Below are 10,339 nucleotides of genomic sequence, written 5' to 3' on the forward strand. Positions count from 1 at the left end.
CTCCATCAGCCCAGAAATCGTCCCAGCTTTCTGCGAATACAACCTGCAGTACAAAGCTCCAGTCTGAGATGGGGTCAGCGACCCACAAATCACCGCAGATCCATCCATCACCTGTGAGTGGGAAGGGAGCAGCACATGACATGGCTTCCAGTCCATCTGAGGACCCAGCAACGTTCAAACACCCGACAGAGGGGACCGAGCAGAAAGTAACAGCCTGGCAGCCTGGGCTGAGCCTAGCACAGAACATTCCGGCCCTTGTAAAAGAAATGGAAACCCTGAGGAAAGCAAAGAGAACAATCCAGAGCCAGATAGAGGCAATTTATAAATTAAAGGCTGCAAATCCCTCCAAGGAGGCTCTGTATGACTGCAAGCTGAAATCACTGGCTATGGAACTCGTTTCAGTGGTTGGGAAGATCGACTCAGTCCAGGAACAACTGGGACCCATAGGAGAGACTTATACGAATAAAGATCGTTTCCAAGGGACTGAGGAACCCACCAGTATGCCATTGGTAAGAAAATCTGTGTTGCAGCAGCCAAAATTTTCCTACTAGCGAAAAGACCTGTCTGAGGATGGCAATGTAACCAGGGAATTTCAGCAGCAGAAGAGAGACTCTGTACTATCACCACAGCCAGCAGGGGGCAGCAGTGAGAACTTTCATTTTGCAACAGGTGCACCTGCAGCGGTATTAAGGGGCAATTCTGCTCAGCTGGGAGCAATGCTCCTTTGACCGCATGTTGTCTGTTCACAGCAAAATCTTCCACATACAAGCACCCCCCCTCAAATCAACTCCAGGCCTTTTATCTGCCTAATTGATAATGACGTAACAAAGGAATTGCCCACACCAGCCCATGAAATAGCCTTTGAGTCAATTGTTTAATTACTTTTGAGCCCATAGAAGTGATTGTGTAAAAAAAGGCTTTAGTTCCCCACATTTTGATGCAATCGTTTTGTTCAACCCACTGAATTAAAGCTGAAAGTCTGCAGTTCAACTGCATCTGAGTTGTTTCATTTAAAATTAACTAACCAAAAATAGAAAAAAGTTGTCTCTGTCCAAATATTTATGGACCTAACTGTATATATGTTTGTATGTATATATATATATATATATATATATATATATATATATATATAGATAGGTAGAGAGAGAGAGAGATTTATTTGTTATTATTTTGCTTTTGGTTTGGTGGTAAATTCTTACTAAGATAGCTGTTCACTGGTGTACAGTCAAATATAAAGCATGGTAGTAACAACTGATTATGGAATATCAAACTCAATTCCAGGCTAATTCGTAGCAGCTGTGCGCATAGATATGTGCATATAAGTGTGTTGTCTGTTGCTTTTTCTTTTGTCTGTTTTTTAGGCCCTGGAGGAGCAGGGTGAGGTCTTGTTTGGTGTGTTATTCTAATCTCTGTTGCTACATTCTTTTACTTTGCTTACCATTTAGTACAATAGCTGATTTTTACACTTTGAATGTTTTAATTAGGGATGAGTGAGAAGGCCTCCAACAGTGTTGTGAAAATTTCCTCAAGCTTCTGATGGGTCCGCGAAATTCTGGCGAACAGATTCTGCAAATTCCATTAAAGTCAATAGGCCGGCTTTAAACATTAATAGCAAAGCCCCTATACATGTTAGAACCACCAAATTTACTAGGTATGTGTAGGAGAACAGTGGCAAATACAAAACTTCCATAAAATGGCAGGCAAATTGACAGCAGGCAAATAGGATTTTTTGTGTGATGGACAGCGTCCAGAAGGCAGCATAAACATTAGGACATTGAGAAAGGGTGAACTCAACCCACTAGCAACAGTTTCTGCCGTTAAAACAGCAGGAGAACGCGTTGCTATTTAATGTACCCACCCCTATTTAATGTAACCAGCGCTGCATATTATGTTATTATGATACGCTATATAAATCCTCTTTATTAATATTATTATTATTATTATTAATAATAATATTAATTATAATAATTGCTAGCTGGCAACATTATCTAGATGAAATGTGTTGGGAATGCCACCCATAAAGTTGTGGTTTTCCAGAAAATGTTAAGCAAAGTGACAGCAGGCAAATTTTTTGTGTGATCAACAGCGTCCAGAAGGCAGCATAAACATTAGGACATTGAGAAAGGGTGAACTCAATCCACTAGCAACTAGCAACTTTTGATAGCAGTCTCTGCTATCAAAACAGCAGAAGAATGCATTGCTATTTAATATACGCACCCCTATTTAATTTTTATAGCTGCATAATTTGTTTACGCTATATAAATCCTATTTATTAATAATCATAATTGCTAGCTGGCATTATGATCTGGATGACATGTGTTAGGAATGCCACCCATAAAGTTGTGGACATGTAGCCTGGTGGCATTAGGCAAAAGGATGGAGGTCCAGAGACGCAGCGTGGGTAAGCGAGAGCAGTAGCACTGTGTGGTCAGCTATCGCCAGGGAGACTGAATTGGTAAGTGTCATGGAGAGCTGGGTGTATTGCATCGTCAATGCCACCCAGAGGGGTGTAATACAATATTTGCACTGACAGGCGGCAGCAGCGGGAAGAGACGGTGGGCCCTGATACGGAGTGGGGACCGTATTGGTAACTGGCATCTAGAGCTGGCTGTAGTGCATTGACAATGCCACCCACCCAGAAGTGTGCAATACAATTTTAGTGAATGGAGTACTGACAGATGGCAGCAGCAACAGCAGGAGGAGACGGCGGTGGGCCCTGAGAAGGAGTGGGGACCGCATTGGTAACTGGCATCTAGAATTGGGTGTAGTGCATCATCAATCCCACCCAGAAGTGTACAGTTTTAGTGAATGGAGTACTGACCAGTGGCAGCAGCAACAGCAGCAGGAAGAGACGGTGGGCCCTGATACGGAGTGGGGACCGTATTGGTAACTGGCATCTAGAGCTGGCTGTAGTGCATTGAAAATGCCACTCACCCAGAAGTGTGTAATACAATATTAGTGAATGAAGTACTGACAGGCGGCAACAGCAGCAGGAGGAGGCGGTGGGCCCTGAGATGGAGCGTGGACCATATTGGCAACTGGTATCTAGAGCTGGCTGTAGTGCATTGACAATGCCACCCAGAAGTGTACAATTTTAGTGAATGGAGTACTGACAGGCGGCAGCAGCAGCAGGAGGAGGAGAAGGTGGTGGGCCCTGAGACAGAGTGAGGACCATATTGGTAACTGGCATCTAGAGCTGGCTGTAGTGCCTTGACAATGCCACCCACCCAGAAGTGTACAATTTTAGTGAATGGAGTACTGACAGGCGGCAGCAGCAACAGCAGGAGGAGGAGGCGGTGGGCCTTGAGAAGGAGTGGGGACCGCATTGGTAACTGGCATCTAGAATTGGGTGTAGTGCATCATCAATCCCACCCAGAAATGTACAGTTTAAGTGAATAGAGTACTGACCAGTGGCAGCAGCAACAGCAGGAGGAGGAAGCAGTGGACCCTTAGAAAGAGTGGGGACCGCATTGGTAACTGGCATCTAGAGCTGGGTGTATTGCATTGACAATGCCACCCACCCATAAGTGTGTAATACAATTTTGGTGAATGGATTACTGACATGCGGCAGCAGCAATAGCAGGAGGAGGAGGAGGCGGTGGGCCCTGAGACGGAACGGGGACCTTATTGGTGACTGGCATCTATAGCTGGGTGTAGTGCATCATCAATGCCACCCAGAAGTGTAAAATTTTAGTGAATGGAGTACTGACAGGCGGTAGCAGCAGCAACAGGAAGAGGCCTTGGGCCCTGAGATGGAGCGTGGACCACATTGGTAACTGGCATCTGGGTGTAGTGCAACATCAATGCCACCCAGAAGTGTGTAATACAAAAATCTGAAATTTGTGAAGGGCCAGACCAAAATGTTTTGTGCTCCAGCACTGTTGCTGTGGTCTGTGGTGCCGGAAGCGGTAGGAAGGTAGAGGATATTGCTAGTATGCATCATGAAGTGGATGTCATGAATGCCAACCCTCAATCTCACAATACTTAGCTGAAAAATTAGGCAAAGGCAATGGTACTTATCACTGTGGCAGTACTGGGGGTTCTCATCTGCAGTTTGTCGGCCTCCCTGAAGCAGCAGAAATGTAAAGTATATTGCTAGCTGGCTCAATAGCAAGCGTGACATTGGCGATGAAAGCCACCCCTGGACCCCTGCGATAACTAGAGGAAAAATTCAACCGAGACAGGATCAGCTTGGTTCACAGAGGCATCTTGGTTGGCCAGTGAAGACTTGTGTCAGTCTATCAGTGACATCTGCAGTGGGGATATGATAGTTGTTAGTAACCCACCTTTCGTTCATTTTCAAAAAGATGAGGCGATTGACATTTTCCAGGGACAGTCATGATCGGTTGTTCGTGAACACTCCGCCAGCAGCACTGAAGGTTCTTTCGAACAGAACACTGGATGCCGTCAGCGAAAAAAGCTTGATGGCATACTGTGTCAACTCTGGGCAGATTTCAAGCATGTTGACCCAAAAATTATTGGCGTCACTACTGTCAGGACAGGCATCCTCCTCATAACTGCTGTCGTCAACACCACCACCACCAGCCAGAAAAGAGCCAACGTAATCATGCACCATGCGCTTCATCCGTTCTCGATGGTTATGCCCCTACCCTTCACTTGTTTGAGGTGGCCGCATCAGGTTTCGCCAGGCATCCAGAAAATCCTTCCTGCCTTGGCCTAGACTTTTGAATGTGTGCGGCCTTCTGCCACTACTACTGCTGCTGCTGCCGATACAGGAAGATATGTTGGAGGCAGTGTCCCCCTGAGCTCCCTGTGTGGAATGTGGTGCGCGGAACTCCTCACACAGCCAGTTGCATAGTATTCTGCTTAAGCAGGTCACCTTTTCTTTCTCTTGCGCCGGGTTGGGTAGAAACTGTGACATTTTGTCTTTGTAGCAGTGATCCAGAAGGGTGGCCAACCAGTAATCATCCTGGTTTTTGATGCTGCAAATGTGGGGGTCCCTCCGTAGGCATCGCAACATGTGGACACACATATGAAAGAGGGGTTCCATGGGCTCATCCTCCTCCTGTCCCTAAGTAGGCGCCAAAACATCTTCCTCCTCATCACCCACCTCCTCCTCTTCAAGCAGCAGTTCCTGTTGTTCCATCGACCGTACAATGCCTGGGGCGTCACAGCACAAATGTCCTGTCCAGCAGCTCCAACACGGTCTTCCTTATCATCATCATCATAATCATCTTCCTCCTCCTCCTCCTCCTCTTGAAAATCCTGATGCTGGCCAGTGTCCCTTCTTGCTCCTCCTGAGGCTGGCTGTGCACTATGGAGTGTAATGTCACCATCATCCTCCCCCCCCCATTTCTTCCCCTCCTCTACCATCGCCACTTTCCATCAAGCCACACAGGGTATTATCAAGCAGAAAGATGATGGGTATGACATCGTTCCATCCTGACCGCTCCCGACTCACAACATTTGTGGCCTGCTCAAAGGGGGCCAGTACCTTGGACAGCGCCGCCATCTGCAGCCACTGGTCACTGGTAAAATAGCTCAGTTGTGTGGCTGTACCAAGGGCCCTGCTGCCTTCATCCACCACGCTGACCAAGTAATGGCGGATGGCTAGCTTTTGCACACAGATGCTGGAGCATGTGCAGGGTGGAGTTCCATCTAGTCACAGTGTCACAAATGAGTCTATGCGGTGGCAGCTTCTGTTGGCGCTGGATCTTGCTAAGCACTGTAGCGGCAGTGGGGGATCGGCGTACATGGCTACAGATGGAGCGAGTCTGTCTCAGTAAGTCCTGCAGTCCTGGGTACGTGCAGAGGAACTTTTGCACCACCAGGTTCAGTACGTACGCAAAGCAGGGCACATGTGTTATGCAGCCCATGCGCAGCGCGGCCACAAGGTTGGCCTCATTGTCGCACACTACATTGCATGTTGTGAGCCAGGAGGACATCAGCCAAGCCTTAACCTCCCTGTGCAAAGCAGACAAGAGTTCTCTGGCGGTGTGACTTTTCTCCCCCAAAGACACCAGTTTCATCACTGGCTGGCAATGCGTGTGCTTGAGAGAGCCATAGTGGCATGCCTGCTTAACCACAGTGCCCTGGCTGCTGGCCCTTCAGGAGGAGTGTCAAAAGGAGAGGGGTTCACAGTAGAAGGAATGCAGGAGGAGAAGGAGGAGGAGGGAGAGGACTGGGGTGGCCCATGCTTTCCCCCCACACCCCTCGGCGAGGGTACCAGGTGCTATAATGCCGCTTGCAGACTACCGCCCACTTAGCTATACAAGGACACCCAGTGAGCGGTGAAGGACAGGTAGCGTCCCACTCCGTGCCTGGTTGTCCAGCTGTCCATGGTGACATGGATATGGCTAGACACAGAGAATGCCAATGCCGGGGGGAGGTTTTCCATTACATGTGCATGTTATCTGGGAACAGCTGTGCCGGAGAAGTAATGCTTGCTTGGTATATTCCACCACTGCTCAGCACAGGCCATCAGGTCACGGAAGGGAGCAGAGTCCACAATGCTGTACGGCAGTAGCTCCAAGGACAATAGTTTGGCTAGACGTGAATTTATTTCGATGACTCTTTTGTTGGTTGGGCCTAAAGCCTGATGCCTTGTGCAGAACTCCGGTAGAGTGGGCTGAAGGGACTGGGAGCTAGGGGAGCTGAAGGGGTCACAAGAGTACCCATGCTGCAGTGACAAACGTCGTCTGACGCCACAAAACCTGCAGGCAGAAGCTGATATTTCATCGCCGCTAGAAGTCTGGCTGGTACCAACCTCCTTAGACATAGTAGCAATGACAGTTGGAGGTGGCGAAGGAGTCAGTGTAGGTGGAAGAAGAGAGGATGACGTGGTTGCACCTCCTTCAAGAGAACGCAAGTACTGCTCCTACTTTGGTTTGTGGTTCTTGCGCATGTGGGAAAGCAGGGATGTTGTACCCAAATGTGATCCGGCCTGCCCTCTGTGGATGTGCCTGTGGCACAGGATGCAGATTGCTATGCGTCATCGTCTTTCTTTCTGCTGGGTGCCCTGGGTCTGTTCCAGCTCCACCTCCCCGTCAGTCACATCGTCTCTGACTGTTCCCCTGCTTGTGCCCACTCCTCCGTCTCTTCTTTGGGACTCACATGAGGCAGTTTGGCGGCTGATATGCAAGCGGGTGTAGACCCACTGTGTCACTGACTGGGTATGCTCCAGAGGGGCGTAACTAAGCCGCTACCAGGTCTTCACTAGAGCCTCTGATGGTGAGGATAGGCGTGGGCTGCGGGGTAGCTGCCAGGTGCCACTCCAGAGCAATCCCCAGGCCAGTGGCAGCTGACCACAGGAGTCAGGAAACCCGGTGCAAGCACCGAGGGGCTTGCGTGGCCAAGAAGTCCAGAAACAAGGATCCAAGGTCAGGGTCAGGCGGCAATCAGGCAAAGGTCCAAAAACGTAATCCAAGGTCAGGGTCAGGCAGCAAACAGGCTAAGTCCAAAAACGTAAGCAAGGTCCGGTACACAGCAAAGCAAGTAAACACCTTTGCACTAGGAGTTACACGGAGTAAAACCTTGAGATTGCTCAGGCAACTTCCTGTAGTAGGAGGTGCCTTTAAATACCTGTAGAAAACCAGCCATAGGCTGTAGAAAACAGAGGGCATGTATGTGTTATCTCATAGATTAAGAGAGACACACCGACACCAGCTCAAACACCAGAGCAAGTCTCCAGCAGGAAGGAAACCCAGGCGTGGAACACAGGTAGTGGGGTTACCTGAAAGATAGGACCCGGCGCCCGTGCCTGCAATTAGGAGCAGCGGCACCGGCACGACCTGCAGTGCTAACAGCGGCCCCTTCCATCTCCAGTCTTTTGCTGCTGCTGCTGCTGCTGCTGCCTTTCTTCTACGTCTGTTTCAGAACTGCTGCTAGCCCTTACATGCACTGGTGGTTCCCAGGTGACATTACGGTCATCATCCTCCTCATTATAATCTAAGCCAACATCTGCAAGTGCTGATCACACTCTCCAAGGGTCTCAAAGTCTGCCTCCTGCTCTGAAAATCACACTGTCAGATCCTAAGGCTGTTCGTCAAACAACAAGAGAGAGTCATCGGGAGGTACAGGCACATGAGCCACGCTAACTCCTGTCTTTGTTCCTCTCAGTAGGAGGAAGCGCTCTATTGGGGAGGGGAAACATTTTGGAACACACTTTCAGAGTAGGGCTGTTTGAGTTTCACTATCAAAGTGCCTTCCAACCAAGGTGCTGAAGAAAGTCTTAGACCTCTGACTAACTACTCTAGCCCCACCCATTGCTTCGAAGAGGCATTTCTAGCCCAATCCACTGCCCTTACCAAATGGGCGGCTTTTAGGAAATGCTCATCTGTCCTGCAACTCCGCGCTGTTTGTTCTGTTCAGCAATGTTATTTGCAGCAGCCAGGAGAACTAAGATAGCAGCAGCCTCTGCACTTCTTTAGTTGTGCAGCCTGATGTATTTTTGGCATCCCCAGCATCTATTGTTTGGCTGTGCAAAACTGAAAGGGATTCTAGACACTGACCAGCTCCTGACTTGGTCCTGCGCTGCTTTTTCTGCTGGAAAATTAAAGCGTCTCTGCTCAAAGTCACCGGTGCCTGTTTTAGCGTCTGCTGGGCTTACCTGTGCTAGAGTGATTTGAGTATTTCTCTGTTACTGACCTGTGCCTGTTCCTGACTATCCGTTGAACTCTGCCTGGACCGACCTTTGCCTGTGACCCCAACTCTGCTTGTCCCCTTCCCTTTGTACCTTGCTTGATGGACTAATTTCCTGTGTTTTGACTTTGGCTTGTTTCTGGATTTGCTGTTAGTTCTGTACTTTTTATTTGTGGGCTTCTGGTCAGCTGCTGGCCTATCTCCAGACACCATCCCCTGGGCACAAAGTCCTGGGGGCAACCGAGTTCTGGGAAACGTAACCTTCCGAGAGTGGGCTGGGGCTGCTATAGGTGAAGACTGAGGTGATAGATTGGGGGACTGGTATCTGTCATATACTGGTACTGACGAGGCCTTATAGTGGCCATATATTATTTATGTAGATCAGGGACTCCCAGACCACCTACTTTCTTGGACTGAAATAATAAATTGTGATTCAGTCTTGGCTTTCGATCTTCCCAGATAAATTGGAAGAGTACCGTATTTATGTTATTGAAAAAAGACTTCGGAAGCCAAATTGGTAGAGTCAGAAAAAAGTATAAAAACCTTGGTAGAACATTCTTTTTAACCCTCCTAGCGGTAATTCCACGGTGTGACTGGGGTGGATTTTACATGCAAAAAGCAGTGGCTACCCCCAGCTTCCTGCTGGTCCCCACGGGTCCTGGGGACAAGTCTTCTTTCTTCTATCTTCAGCTGGCGAAAGCAGAGACGTTCTCTGGGGTTTCCCGGTGACGTTGGTGCATTCGTCGGTGCAGGTGGGAGGAGCGGCGGGAAATTCAAATAATTTTGTATTGGATTCAATACAAAATAGATGTATTGAGTCAAATACAATTAAATCTTTATATATTATATATATAATTTAATTAAAATACATGCTACTGTACAGTTATACTATATGTTTCTGTATTTTTTAATTTTAAACTGATTTTTGTGGTTTTTTTTTAAAGTTTTTTTTATTACATTTTTAACTATCGGACATATTTCGGTGAGTTATGCCTAAGATTTGTAGGCCCACAATGTAAAATAAATTTCCATGCAAAAAAAGTAACGTTTTTTGCATGAAAATACGGAGAGAATTAGAACGCTAGGGGGGTAATCACTTGCAATCTGCCAAACCAAGATACAGTGGTACCTTGGTATAAGTCCTTAATCCGTTCCAGATCTTTGCTTGCTTATATCGACATACCACTGTATAGTCAGTGACCTCCACTTTAGTAGGTCTGATTTTACCCGTTGGAAAATGGTGTGACAGATCTATGGCCAGGAAAACTCCCAGATATCACAGACGACCCGAGGCCCACTTAAAAGAAAAATTTTTCTTAAATAAATCCTTCTGCCCATGAGATAACGTTATATTCAGTGCCTCCGATTTACTATATTTATTCTTGAATTTTTCAATGGAACCATAATTAGCTAATTCCTTCATAAGGTTTGGGAGTGTAGTGACCCGTGAGTTGGCTCTTATGGCCATTAACAGCGGTTCTAGTGTCAGAATAAATATAAGTGGAGAAAGGGGGCACCCCTGACGGGTACCATTTCATATGGTAAAATACTCTGAGAGGGTTCCATTAACCCTGATCGCTGCTAAAGGGAAAGAATAAATGGATCTAATCCATGCTAACATTTTCAGCCCCAACCCAATATGCATTAGGGTCCAGTTAGAGCCAGCTGGATCCAGTTAAGAGCTTTATATATATATATATATATATATATATATATATATATATATATATATACATAC

Source organism: Pyxicephalus adspersus, chromosome 5 (genome assembly GCF_032062135.1).
Source record: "Pyxicephalus adspersus chromosome 5, UCB_Pads_2.0, whole genome shotgun sequence".
NCBI classification, from domain to species: domain Eukaryota; kingdom Metazoa; phylum Chordata; class Amphibia; order Anura; family Pyxicephalidae; genus Pyxicephalus; species Pyxicephalus adspersus.